The 15626-nt window shown below is 36.1% G+C and overlaps 1 pseudogene; it reads left to right on the top strand.

Annotated features, from left to right (window-relative positions):
- LOC736780 (elongation factor 1-alpha 1-like) overlaps window positions 1-15626 on the top strand; it is an 86250-nt pseudogene that overhangs the window by 20137 nt on the left and 50487 nt on the right.

The raw sequence follows: 15626 nt of genomic DNA, 5'->3' as shown, positions 1-15626 counted from the left end.
GGAGAAAGATGTAGGCTGGGAGGCTAAGCCAGTCTAGTCTCTCCATGTTCTTCTGCCCGCTTTCTATTCTGGCCGCACTGGCAGCTGATTAGATGGCACCCACCCAGACTGACGGTGGGTCTGCCTCTCCCAGTACACTAAATCAAATACTAATCTCCTTTGGCAGCACCCTCACAGACACACCCAGGAACAATACTCTGCATCCTTCAATCCAATCAAGTTGACAGTATTAACCATCACAGTGTCCAAAGAGAATGAATAGGAAAAATAAAGGACATTTATGACCTCAAGCAATAATGAAGACTGCCTTGTCCTTCTGCCTAGTATCAGTAGAGGTCATGTGGTACAAAGTAACAAGGTACTTCTCCTCCTCCCAGATAGGATGATGCCATCATAGACCTAGCGAGAGCCTAAACTCCCATCCCTGCCTATCAGTAACAAAGTACAACTTCCCCTTTGTGTATCAGTGAAGGCCACCCTTACCTGGCAGTAATGAGGTAGCACTTCTGCCAGTGTGGTATTAGAGGAGGCCTGCTGAAACAGAAGATTTAAATAAGATCTGGATTCTCATAGCCTAATACGCAATATGTCCAGAATACAGTAGAAATTTACTTATCATACCAAGAACCAGGACAATCAAGTTGAATGAGAAAAGACAATCACTGCTCAACTGAAATGAATCTCAGGGATATGCGAACCTGTAGCAAAGAATCAAACACCTGTGTCATTGGAGTCCCATGAGAAGATAAAGAAGGTGAGACTAAAACAGTACTTAAAACAATGTCTGCAAATTTACCAATTTTGGCAAAAGGTACAAATTACAGATATAAGAAGCTTAGTGTAAGCATAATAGAACTTACGGCCCATTTCTTTGCTGTCAAACTTTTCATTATCTCCTCATTCATGCAAAGAAGGAGGAGGTGAAGAAGAAAAAGAAAAAGAAGGAGAGCACAGAAGTAGGAGGAGGAAAAGGAGATGAAGAATAAGAAGCAGCAACAGTTTAGTGTACCTTAAACAGGATGAACCCAACAAATTCCATGCCAAGACGCATCATATCATACCTATGAAAACTAAAGCATAAAAAAATTGAAAGCAGCAAGAAGAACTACATCCTACCTGTAGTTTGAATAATAGCAGATTTATCATAAAAATTATGGAGGCCGGAAGAAAGTGGTAAAGAAAAAAACAATCAACCTAGAATCCAATATTCAGTGAAAATATCCTTCAGAAATTAGGAAGAAAGCAAGGTAGTATTAGATAAAGAAAAACTAAGGGAATTTCTAGCCAGCAGTGCTATCCTTAAGGGAAAGGAAAGACTGAAGAAAGTTCTTAGAACAGAAAGAAAATGATTTAATAAAAAGGATCTTGAAATATCAGGGAGGAAAAACAGAGTAACATAAAGAGTAAAAATATATATGGCAATATAATAGGTTTTTCTTCTCTTCTTTAGTGTTCTCAATTATGTTTGAAGAAAAACTTTTAACACTATGTGAATTGGTTCTTTTTACATTTTTAACCTTTCTAGGTACATAGTAGCTGTATATATTAATGGGGCACATGAGATATTTTGATACAGGCATGCAACGCAAAATAATCACATCAGAGTAAATGGAGTATCTATCATTTAAAGCATTTGTCATCTCCTTCCGTTACAAACAATCTGATTACACTCTTTTAATTATTGTAAAATTTACAATAAATTATTGTTGACTGTAACCACCCTGTTGTGCTATCAAATACTAGATCTTATTCATTCTAACTACATTTTTGTACCCATTAACCATCCCCATTTTCCCACCTCCCCGCTACCCTTCCCAGCCTTTGGTAACCATTATTCCGCTCTCTATCTCCAGGAGTTCATTTTTTTTTTAATTTTTAGCTTCCATAAATGAGTGCAAAACGCTGTTTGTCTTTCCATGCCTGACTTGTTTCACTTAACATAATATCTTCCAGTTCCATCATTGTTGTTGCAAATGACAGGGTCTCATTAATTTTACAGCTGAATACTACGCCATTGTGTATATCTACCACATTTTCTTTATCCATCCATCTTTTATGGACACTTAGGTTGCTCCCATATCTTTACTATTGTGAATAGCGCTACAATAAACACGACAGTGCAGATATCTCTTCAATATGCTGATTTCCGTTCTTTGGGATATATACCTAGCAGTGAGATTGCAGGATCATGAAGTGGTTTGTAATGTATGTAGAAGAAAAATTTAAGACAGTTTTACTACAATCAGGGGAAATGAAAAGGACTTAAAGAAATTTAAGATGACTATATTTGACTCAAACTGATAAAATGTCACACTAGATGGGAAAATTATATATATATAACATTTCTATTTTCATTTTATATATAATATTTCCATGTTCATTCAGATAATGTGTTTTTGAGTGTATCTCTTTTTGTGTGTATCTATTTTTAGTGACTATTCTGGGTATACTACATTACATACCCAGAATAGTCACTAAAAATAGATACACACAAAAAATAGATACACTCAAAAACATATTAGATAAATCAACATAGAAGCCTAAAAATACTGTCCAAGTAGCCCACGGAAAGGTAGAAAAAGGAAAATAGAGAAGTAAAAAGTAGAACAATTAGAAAACAAGAAAATAAAATGTCAGGACATAAGCCCTAACATATCAATAATTATATCAAATGTAAACCGTCTAAATACACCAATTAAAAGACAGAGGTTGGCAAGATGACTACTATTGAAACAAAACAATAACTTGAATGGATTTCAAGGGCATTGTGCACCTCAACAGAATTCCAGGGAGCGCAGCTGTCATAGTGACTCAATCACTTGTTTCAGGAAAGAACAGCCTCAGCAGCGTCATCATGAGTCTCATAAAAGTCATCAACAGCAATAGCACCAGCAAAATACAGAACTCGAGTGGCCTAAGTGATAGACACCATCAAAGGAGCAGAAAAAAAATGACAAAAATGAGTGAACATACCTGAGATCTTCTTGGCTTTGTATATAGAGACCGTATGAAGTCAACATTTATTAAGTTAATGGGGTACAGAGAACACTATAATAAGCTAGTATTTTACATTTTATCAGTATTATTGTTTTACTTTCCTTCATCAAAGTTGTTACCAAAAGGAAAGAGGGAAAAATAAAAATGTCCATGTAAATATACCCACAATAGAATTCACACTAAATTTTTTCCAAAAAATGCAAAAAAAAAAAAAATAATAATAATAAGGCACAATTTCAGGAGATGCTAAGTTATAGACAAATACAGTCCATAGACCAACATACATATTGTGACCAATAAATTATTAATATTAATGAGCAAGTAAACTAAAATAAATTGAGCCTCAGTTCAGCACAATAATAAACCAGGAGATTCCCTATAACTAGATGTGATTACACTTCTGATTGACATGAAATGGTAGACGTATAACCAAACTCAAACAGCACTAATTTATGTAAGTGAGGCATCATAGTAGTCCAGTTAATGAAGTTATAAACCTACAGTCAAAACCCATGAACCTAAGGGTAGATGTATTTTAATGGCATTTATGAGAAAAGAAAAAGGAGATATGAATACAAATAATACATCTCAGACCTATATTACAAACTGCAAAGTCAGATGCAGTAAATGAATGATATTTTCCCAATTCAATGCACAAATCTGACAAACAAGCATAATGTGGGGATTGAAAAACAGCTGGATGACTGGATGACTCTGTTCACACACACAAAATGAGAACATTTAAAAAATCATTTCCTTGTCTTGGTGAAAATTTTAACTTCCATGAATTTTATTTTACTTTGGAATAAAAGCAATACACAAGTAAACAAATAAGGGAAAAAATAGTTAGTGAAGTATTTCTCTGAAGAAAATAAAGTTTTGCTGAGAAAACCAACAACAACAAAAAAAGATATTTGCATAAAACAGAGCTTGCTGTTTGTCACTGATAAAAGGTGGTATCAAAAAAAACTGGGCTTCTTAATCTTTTGCTTCTAACTTGTCTGTCAGCTACAATAATTTTCATACCAAAAAGAATGAACAAACTTTGATAGAATAAATGTTTAAGTCCGTTTTTGTAAGATAATAACAAAACTACACTTTCTCATTTAAATCTCCAAAATATGTTATATATGAAACGGAATACATTATATACCAGATAAAAATGCTGTCATCAGAGTAGACTGGTGATGGATCAAACCTAGTATGAAGTAATCTGATAGCAATAAATACAAAACCTCTCTTTTGTGGCCAAAAAAGCCATAACTGTGTAAGTAACAGGATAGGGAAAACATGCTATTTTTTATATCCTATCTTATCACCAGACAATGTCATTATAAAATTTGAGTGATGAAAGACTGAGAGCAAAGATGAAAATAGCAACTGCTATGTTAGATGATGGGGATGGGGTGATGTGGACTTGGTAAGAAGCCAAAACCTTGTCTGTGATGAAGTAGAGATTGGTTTGGTCAGATACTGTGTTTATTTTTAAATATCTATCAAATCAAAGCATGGAAACAAAGCAGAATCACTAGAAAAGCCAATAATCAAATTACAAAAAGACAAAACACGGGTCCCTCATCAGGCATGTCAACAGTCTGGACAAATACTTATGGATAGCATTTCTGTTGTACAAGTATCTTTTTAAAAGATTGATAGCTTTACTTCTGTACTTAAAATATAATATGACATCACATAGCTTAGCATCACTGTATAAAAACTTAGAGTATTTAATTTATAGAAAGCCCAGTTTGAGTTAATAGTGGCATACAAAATAATAATGATAATAATCATATAATTTGTTAGCATGTATTAAAAGAAATAGTGTGTGAAGAATTAGATTGTGCTATTGGTATTTTACTACTGTGCTCTAGCTCAAATATCCATAAAGTTTAGTACTGGGAACCATAACTTAAAGCAGGAAGGTCCTCCTAGGACAGTACACCTAAAGAAGAAAGAAATTAAACATTTATTCAGGTGCAGTAGAAAAGCCTAAGTGAAAACAAGGTAGTTGGGTTCAAATATTTGAAAAATTATCACAAGAGAGTGTTGACTTGTTCTATGCAGTCTCAAGGAGTGGATCTATGACTTGTGGTTGATCTAAAAGAAATATATTTTTTAATTAAATAAATAAACTCTTTGAAAATTGTTTTCAAAATTAAATGGGCTAGATCAGGATATAGTGAATTAAAAGCATAGACTGTAATAAAAGCCTTATAGGGAGAAAACTCAAATACTGAATACGGTGAAAAATATTAAATTAGATATTGAATAATGGACTGGGACTGTTTTGACCTGAAGATTCTATAATTTTAGTTATTAAGTGTCAAAGTGCCCAAGTTGGACTTTTCACTTTATGTCCTTGACTCAGCATTTGAAGAAGTATAAAATGGAATACCATAGAGAAAAGGAAGTACATAAAGGGCAAAGGTAATTCCAAGGAAAATTAATTCTGTTCCAGTTGTGTCTTTTTTCATCTTGCTCGTCATTATCACTACTATAGCCATATAATTCTCCTTAAAATTCTTCATTGGTTCTAGACATTCCATTTAGTCTAACTTCTCAGCCTATCATTCAAATGTTTCAAATAATGAATTAATCTATAACAACCCTCCAACCCTAGCTTTTAAGTCAAGTCAAATTTATTTTTATCTTTCAAATCATTCTTCCCCACCAGAGTGTTCTCTGTTCTTATATTGTTGTCTCCCACTAAGATATGTAACAGAATACTGGAAGAGAGAAGCAAATTCTTAGCAAATAATTGCTGAGTTAATCAACACTTGACTGTGCTCTAAGGCCTATAGCTGCATTTTAGAATTGAACTCCCATAAAGTGCAGTCTTTTTCCTCCTAATTCAAAAATATCTATTTAGTTTTGGGATCACTAACGAAGTTATAATGTACTTTTCTATCAGTTTGTACCTAGACATAACCAGTTTTAATCACAGAAACAAATACCTAAATACCAGAGGTACAAGAGCACTTTCCCTAAAGAAATGCACAATCAAAGACAGAAAAAGAAAACAGAGTGTGAAATGCTACAACATGGTTAAGTTCCATGTGTACCAGGGGAACCCTTAAGAGTACCCTAAGAGTGGTACTTATCATCTTCTTGTGAAAATCAGTTAACAACCTATAAAAGGAAGTAAATCTAAGTTGCCCTGAAGGAGAAAACTTAGCCCAGCAAGGAAGTATGGTAAAGGAGCTGTGAAACAAGGGAAACTGTATGTACAAAGGGCCAGAAACAAGAGGGAGAGGCATATTCAGTGACCTGAAAATGTTTCATTATAAAGAAGATATGCATGAAAAAGCTGTAGAAATAACAAAGAGATAATGAAAGATCTTTGATGCCATGCTAAAAAGTTGGCATTTTTTTTTTGGTAAGTGATAACCCAAAGACAGTTTCGAAGACCGTGTTCTAAGACAGATTCTAACACTCATTTCTAAGAAATGTTTGACTCAATGAAGGAGGATGTCTGGTGTTTCAAAGTTAGAGAATTTTATCTTTAGGACTTCAAACTTAAATTTAACCACATTTAATTCACTGGTATTGCTAGTACTAAGCTATTACTGATAACATTTCAGTCGGTATACAATGAACAACCTAGATGCAAGTAAGCCACACGGGACACAACTCAGAACATGTCCCTAGGAGTAAGAGGTAGTCCTTCCAGAGAGAAAGAGAAAATTGATAAAAGGGAAGTGCTTAGATTCATCCCAGATAAAAAGGCATCAATATACATCCAGCCACCAAAACAGAAATAGTTTTGTTCTTAAGTTATTTGTAGGTGATTAGTTGGAACCCATGAAGCACTTGCCCTTAGAATCATTGTGGCGAATAGTAGTTAGACCCTCTACTTCTTCCTCCCTTCCAACCAATAGGAGCCAGGAACTCTGTCTTCCCTGGTCTAGGGAAATACTTTATCAATGTAAACCAAAAATAAAAGTCTAAGGGCCCCCCTACCACATAAATGGACCCCTCCTCTCAGCTAAGAGCGTTCCAAAGCTAACCTGAAAACTAGTTCAAGCCACGATGGGAAGAGGGGAGCCAGACATGCCTCATTATACCCTCCTCCCTTTTGGAATTACTGATAGAACATGACTGTTTAAGTCTGCTAAAAAATATTTATGATCTATTCTCTGAAGGCTGCTACCTGGAGGCTCAACTGCATGATGAAACTTTGGTATTCACAGCCGGGCGTGGTGGCTCATGCCTGTAATCCCAGCACTTTGGGAGGCTGAGACAGGCAGATCACGAAGTCAGGAGATCGAGACCATCCTGGCTAACACAGTGAAACCCCATCTCTACTAAAAATACAAAAAAATTAGCCAGGCGTGGTGGCGGGCACCTGTAGTCCCAGCTACTTGGGAGGCTGAGCCAGGAGAATGGTGTGAACCTGGGAGGCGAAGCTTGAAGTGAGCTGAGATCGCACCACAGCACTCCAGCCTGGGCAACAGAGCAAAACTCTGTTTCAAATTAAAAAACAACTTTGGTATCCACAATCCCTTATCATAACCCAGGCACTCCTTTGTATTGATAAATAACTCTTTCAACCAATTGCCAATCAGAAAATCTTTGAATCTGCCTATGACATGGAAACCCCCACTTTCAGTTGTCCTGCCTTTCCAGACTGAACTAAGGTACATCTTACATGTTTTGCTTGGTGTTTGATGTCTCCTTAAAATGTATAAAACCAAGCTGTACCTGACCACCTTCAGCACATGTTCTCAGAATCTCCTGAGGACCATTGGTCACTCATATTTGGCTCAGAATAAATCTCTTCAAATATTTTACAGTTTGGCTCTTTTTGTTGACATCAATAAAGATAGGAAGTAAGATAGATAAAGGGTGTGAAGGAAATGAAAGTTGATGACAGAACAAGCCCTCAAGGCAGAGTTGTCTGTGAGTGCCCAGAATATGTTTCCTGTGTAATTCTCAGGATGTTCCTCTTTCTCTGATTCTCTACCTTTTGCTTCTGACTATCTATGTTTACCCACCCAGGCCTGCTCTAATAACCAAAGTAGTCAGCCAGCCTTGTGTGCCTCTGTTGTGTGTGTGTGTGTGTGTGTGTGTGTGTGTGTGATTTTCTCAGGGTTTTATTATTGTTGTGTTGTCCATCTACCTTCAGAGAATGAGTTAGGGCCAATTCAATAGACTAAGCTATAAAACATCCACTGTTTCGTTCCAGGGGATTTTAAACTAAGGAGGAAAAGACTTGAGTTTTAAGGATGTAAGCAGAGGAAGAGTGAGTGTGAGAAACATAAAGCACTTCTTTTGTTTTCCTTCCTCTTTTTCTTTGTCATAACTAGTTTTTCTACCCAATTCCCTTTCATGAACCCTCACCTTGTGGTGAAATCAGAAAGTGGAACTATATATCCTGTGAAGGACAAAATAAGAAATTGTGATTACAAGCTGAGTGCAGTGGTTCATGCCTATAATACCAATACTTTGGGAGGCTGAGGCAGGAGGATTACTTGAAGCCAGGAGTTTGGAATAAGCTGGAGCAATAATACAAGACCCTGTCTCTAGAAAAAATGTAAAATAAACCTGTGGTATGGTGGTGTGTACTTGCAGTCCCAGCTCCTTGGGAGGCTGAGGAGAAAGAATTGCTTGAACCCAGGAGTTTGAGGCTGCAGTATACCATGATCGTGCCACTGCACTTCAGCCTGGGTGACAGAGGGAGACCCTGTCTCCAAAGGAAGGAAGGAAGGGAGGGAGGGAGGGAGGGGAGGGGGGAGGGGAGGGGAGTTGGGGGGAAGGAATTAGGACTACATTTTCATGGAGAGCAGAATTAGAGAACTGTGCAATTAAACACAGAAAGCTAAATAATTAAAAACAGCCTTAAATATTGAATAGTTTGCTTTAAATAATTATTTTAAACATATTTAATTTAGAAATCACTGTTTTTAAGACCATGCACAATATAAAGATAAAAATCAAGATAAAAAAGTAATTAATGGTTTATAATTATATTTGTTATATTCCTTGTAGAATTACACTTTGTACTTTTATAGCTTTGGTCAACTTTTACTAACTGAAATATAAGCTGTTATTTTGGGCTACAATTTCCTCAATAGAAATGTCTTTTTAATGGGGAAAAGTATCTTCTTGTCTGACAAATGCACAATGCATAAAATATTAAAGATCTTAAAATCGCAAAGTGGTATGATCCCAGAGAGAGAACGTCTTTTTACACATGGTACCTCCCTGATCAAAACAGATATGTTCTGTTATCTCTGAAATCCAGGATAGGATTTAGTCTCCTTGACCTTAACCAACCTGTGCAATAAACCAACAATTATTTAAGTAATGTTTCCAATAGCAACAACATTTAACAATGAAGAAATAAAATTCCAGCTCTAATTAATAAAATGCAACTTCAATCTTGAACTATTTAATATTTTTTCTAAAAATCTCATGAATTCAGTAAAAAAGAAATTCTCTTAACCAAAATATTATTAGTATTAGTGAATCATAGCCAAAGGAGCATAAAGCTCTTTAAAAATAATTTTAATATTAAACATATTAATAATATGAAACATTTTAAAGATAAAACATTGATTTAAAAGATATAAATTATTAATCACAAATATCAGACATTAAAGGTCTTAAGGAAAACTAAATGTTTTAAACAATTCCCTCCATTTGGAATCTGGTACAGTAAAATTAAACGTTTAAGAAGCAAATTGATATCCCTGAAAATTTGGAGTACAAATAAATAAAACATTAGTATTTTTATTTTTAACACCTTTCATACAATAATGAAGATTTGCTTTTCTTTTTTCTAAATTATGTATCTGTCTAATTTTTTTCTGAGAAAAAGTCATTAAGAACCAGAAGAACAAGAATAGATTCAACCATTCAATTCTTTGGTACTCTTCAAAGATGGGTAATAGTTGAAAATCATTATCCCTGGTCTCTATTCTGTTGTACTCCATACTATGTCTTCTCTGTTGATAAGCTGTTACAGGTCTTCAAAATGTTTACCATTTGACTTTGATGTCCACATCACATTTGTTGATTTAGAGGCTTTATTTGAGATATCACAAGTCCAGTTGCCCATCCCACTGTCGTGGTTCAAGTTATTACTCAGCTGCCATCATTGATAATTCCATTCCATCTCTGAACAGAGTATGGTATTCCTCTTAGGTTGGTGATGTTGAATAAGTATGTTTGTCACCACTTGTTTCAATCATTTTGCATTCCTGGAACTTTGACTGCCATATTTTATATGATATGGGCACATCAATAGCTGAATTTTTCTGTTTAATTAAATTGATCACCTCTGGCAATAGGTTATCAGAGCTCTATTAAACAAAATGATACTTTAAATGTTCTGCCTAGAGGGTTTTCATAGGTGTTAGAGGAATAAAATTAGCTCCACTGGTTAGGATGCTGCCAATAGTTACATTCACTTATTCTTTCTCAAAACCTGACACTTAAAAATGAAGAAGAAAGCCTGCTTCCTACCCATGAGGAGCTTGCAATCTGATTCTATACTATTCATTAAACAGAATAATTTATGCATGCTGTAAATTCAGCTGATAGAGGAGATTAGTTTGGGAAGACTGAATGCAATAGAGCTCTTCTATAATGCTTGAGGTAGGGAAGATACATTAGATTAACACTTATTTAATTCTAACTATGTGCCAAGAACTTTCACATATTTCATTAAAACATCTCTTTTTCACTGGGATAATTGTATTTAATCCCCTTTTGAGGAACTTAAAGCCCACAGAATGCAAATAATTTTCCCAAGATCGCACAGTTAATAAGTGGCAGAGCTAGGATATAAATAAACTGTATCTAAGCTCTAAATTCTATCATCTTTCTGCTGTACCAACAAGAACTCCTTTAGTCTATGCTGGCTTTGCAGTATTGAGGGCAATGCAGACTGGATCACAAATGAAATAAAGTTTGAATCCATGAATTAAGCTGTAGTATTGCCAGGCTTTTTGTAACAAGGTTTTCAGTTTTTCAAGCACATGGATCTCCGAGTTTGAAACCAGATGCATAGATAATCACTATTGTCTTGCTTGGAAAGTGAAGACGGACCCATACATAGAGGCTTCTCTCTTGTGCCTGTATAACTTCATTTTAGGCAGAGATCTGCCAACCAATGTAAGTCAGACCTGGAGAATACAGAATCACATGCAAGCTTTTCTCCTGAAATATGCTTCTTTAATGGAGTTGAAATGAAAATCAGAAGTACCTACATTTTACTTTGAAATAGTCAGAAATGCCTTGAAGAAATAGAAAGGGACCATTGCAGTCTCCACATTTAGTGCTATTTTAAAAATTTCTCCCAACAATCCTATGCTGTAGTATACAACACAGCATATTCAAAATAGTTGTGGGAGAACAGCTGTACTGATCAGATGCAGATTTTAAAAGTGGATGAAATAGCGGTATTGTGTCATCAAATCTTCCAGCCCTGGGAGCAAATGATAAGACATGCTCTTTTTTTTTTTTTCTTTTTTTTTTTTTTCACTTGCAGGTGCAATCATTTACAACTAAATGGCAGGAATGTCTCTCACACAAGCAGTTAATATGCACTAGAATTTTCCCAGTAACCAGATGGCATGCATTTCATACCAAGCTTGTTGAAATAAGAACTGAAATCATCTGCCAATAAGTTGCATGGAAGTTTTCCACAGTCTCCTTAGGTGACCCCATTTAAGATTTTGAATTTTTTGAGGTCAGAAAGCTTATAAATATTCAGTTCTTGGTGACTCATTTTCAGGGCTGTGGTGGGGTAATTATAGAATAATTCTAGTTAGCCATCAATGAAAATATTCTGACTTTAGCTTATGTTTGGTTCTGCTTTTTTTTTCTTATTACCTTCCTCATTTTTAATACAGTCTTTACTAAGAGTGCCACCTAAAGAAAAATAATGAATCAAAACAGCCATGAACAATGTTAGTTTCTTTGACTGGAAACATCATTATTGTGAGCCCAAAACTTTAAAGAATGTATGAAAGTACAGAAATTATATTTAAAATGTTTTGAATGTAGTACACATTTGTTTTGGCCTCAACAGCATGCATTACTCCACCATCTGCTACCAATGCTCTAATATTCCTTGAAACAATATCCCCACCCTAGACCTATTCCTAGCTGGAGGAGGATGATGTGATCTGGACCTGCCCAAACAGGATACATCACAGAATTGCAGCCAGGATGGTCACATGTCCCAAGTCAGCCAATCAGGGCTAGAGAAGCACAACTATGGAATTTTTGTTGAAATTGTTAGGGAGAAATATATTTCTTTTCCTTTAGACTTATAAAATATAGACATGGAGATGCTGGTGGGCATCTTACTATCATGTAAGAGAGTTTGCTTGAGAATAAATTCAAAAGAGTGGAAAGAAGGACTTAGAGATGAAAACAGTAAAATAGAAATAAATGAGAAAGAGAAGAAATTAGAATAAGAAGAGAGGGGGAGTCAGAATGATTGTGTCCTGATGATACTGTTGAAACCCTTGATGTAGCTGAAGCCTAATTCTATACTCAGAATTGTTTTAGTTATAATAAACAACACATTCCCTGTTGGCTTAAGTTAGTATGAGCCAGGATCTCTGCTACTTGCAACTTTAAAAGTCTTGAATGATGTATATATAGGAAATTACATTGGTGCTGTTCCTAATTCCAAAAAGCAATGAGGTGTTCCCAGGGATTGATTAAATTACTCTATGGGAAATTTCTGCTCAACTTTTGGAGCAGAGTTCATTTTCTTGGAAATATAAGTCAAAATTCTTGTTTTATCTAAATAAACCAAGACACGGATGGCTTGCTTGTCCAGTCTCACAGTAGGAGACAGCCTGTGAAGATGAGTGGGGCCATTGATGAGAAAAATTCCCTTACCCATGAATTGTTCATTTTTTCATGTTTATACACATGGACAGCAATGTCATAAGCTGCAGGGTTGTTGTGTTTTTCCCATATGTGAAGGAAACCACATAACTTTAGAATGACTGTTTTTTCTTAGGGAAAGAAAGGGAGTAAAACACTATTTCAGATGTCATCTAGACTTATGGTTTCCTTTGTCCTTTTGGGCTTAGCTTTCAGCTTCATTTATTCAATATGGCCCTGAATGGATTTATGAGGCATAACCAGGACTCTCTAGTCCATCTCTTACAGTGACTACTCCAGGTTTCTCCTGTCCTTTCACTTCAACATTTCTCTCTCTCTTTTTCTCAACTCTCTCTCTGTGTATGTGTGTGAGAGAGAGACAGAGAGAGAAAGAGAGAGAGAGACAGAGAGACAGAGAGAGAGAGATCTCCTACTCAAAACCAGCAATTTCAGAAAACTTGTCCATTTTCAAGCTGATATTTTTTTTCCTATGTTCCTTATCACATTCCTTCCCATCCCTCTAAAGACAGCTCTGTTGCTTGTGCATGCTTTTTTATATCCACAATCTCTCCTATTTCGATCAACTGGCTTTTTGTCTTCTGCCTTCACGTATTAAAAACATCAAACTTGCCTTGGGAGGAGAAAATCCTGGGTACTACCGCCTGTATCATTCCCATACGATGGGAGTCATTAGTACCACATGCCTAGGTCTGGTTTATGTCTCCTGATGAAATCCTTGTGATTAGGTAGGGCTATGTGACTAGATCTTGTCATGGAGTTGTGAGGGAAAGGGACTTCTGTCACTTCTACTAGAACACTTATTTGTCAATGCAAGATTATTCAGAGCTCCCTTTCTATTTGCTGATACCCATCAACACTCCAGATAGTAGATGTTCCATCAACTTGGGTCCAAAAGTGAGGACACACAGAGCAGAATGCCAGCCAAAGGGCATGTAGTGGTGAAATCTTTGCTGTGTACGTTGTTATCAAGGTTTGAAAGCTGTTTGTTACTGTAGCTTAAATTGATGTATTCTGACTGACATACTTACTGTTCTGTTTTTTCTTAGTTTAATTTCTAGTCTTTTAAGAGGAAGACATTTTTTAGGTGTTGTCACTATGTTATGAACATTCCTTCACATTTAATAGGTAAATCTAGCATCCATGTCACTGAAGTTATAAACAAACTCTTACACTCCTGCTCTGTGTTTCCTGCCTATATTTTGTGCTATCTTGACTTTCTGTTGCAACTCATACCTCTGATCATGACGGTCATCCTGAAATTCCCATGGGTTCTGTTGCCCTCAACTCTGACTTATCAACTTCCTTTCATACTTTTCCCTATTGCCCATGTTAATCCATGGTTTAGTCCTGGCAGGATACTATGACGAAAAGTGCCCACACCATGGAATAAGATGGCCTCGGTTTAAATTCTAGCTTAATCAACTTATGAGCTATATGACACTGGGCAAGTCACTTAACCTGTCTCAGTCTCAATTTCCTTTTTAGTAAAATAGGGAGGCTAAAAATAAAAAAGCAGCACTGTCACAAGGATTAGCAACATAATTAATGCAAAATGCCTAGCTCATAGTTGAGACTAAATAATGATGACAATGATTTTTATGCAATTCAAATGCCTCTAATCTCTTTGCTTTGGGGGGTCTATTTTTCCCTAAACAGGATGATTGTATTATACAATCCTAGAGAGCACTACTCACATTGCGTTCTAATTATTGGCTCCCCCTGAAGTGCAAGTCCAATGTGACAGTTGTGTTTAAAGTTGTAATATTGTAAGATACCATTTTAAAAGACCAGCAAGAATTCCAAATATTTGTCTTTGTCCCTGTCTTGTTAATGGCAGAAAATCCAATTCTCTGCTACTTTTCCTTTCTCATATAATTTTGGGAATTCTTGCTACACAAATATTTAACATGTTACACAAATCCATGATGGCTGTTGCTTTGATGGTCTAAACAATTGCTGCCACAGAATTTCACGGACCTTCCTCTATCTGCTATGGTCTGAAAGCTTTTGTTACTCCAAAATTCGTATGTTGTAACTTAATCCCCAGTGTCTTGGTATTAAGAGGCAGAGTCTTTGAGATGTGACTAGGTAATGATGGTTCTGCCCTCATGAATAGGATTAGTGCCCTTATCAAACGGGCCCAAGGGAGTTTGTTTGTCTCTTCCACCATGTGGGGACACAAAGAAAATGACATCTCTGAGGCACAGGCCCTAATCAGACACCAAATCCTCTGGCACCTTAGTCTTGGACTTCCCAGTCTCCAGAACTATAAGCAATACATTTTTATTGTTTATACATTATTCAACCTAAGATATTTTGTTACAGCAGCAAGAATGTACTAAGACACCATCTGTTTAACTGGCTGATTCAGGCTGATGTTGCTTGGCCTATACCTGTATTATTCCCCAAAGTAAAGCTAAGATCCACTGAAATGTTTAACTTGTTACTCCAGAAGGCTTGGAGATAAAGTACATCACAAAGAGTAGTTGATGGCTTTCAATGGAATTGGATCTGAGAAGAGGCTACACTTAGGACCCACTGGTTCAAATCTAGTACCTAGAAGGCTGTCAACTAGCTCAGCATCTACCAATGGGAAGCCCCAACTTAGAACCTAGAATCAACTCTCTTAGGACCCAGAGGAAAAAGATAGGTCATTTTCTACTCCAAGCCATGACTTCTTTCCTGCAGGAGGAATTCTCTTCCATGATGTTGACAGCCTCAATTACAGCAGAAGCTAACAGGGGAAGTAGTAAAACTGA

This window comes from Pan troglodytes, chromosome 1 (assembly GCF_028858775.2).
Source record: "Pan troglodytes isolate AG18354 chromosome 1, NHGRI_mPanTro3-v2.0_pri, whole genome shotgun sequence".
Lineage (NCBI taxonomy): Eukaryota > Metazoa > Chordata > Mammalia > Primates > Hominidae > Pan > Pan troglodytes.
The sequence above is the reverse complement of the archived record's forward strand: the minus strand, read 5'-3'. Positions and strand labels throughout refer to the sequence as shown.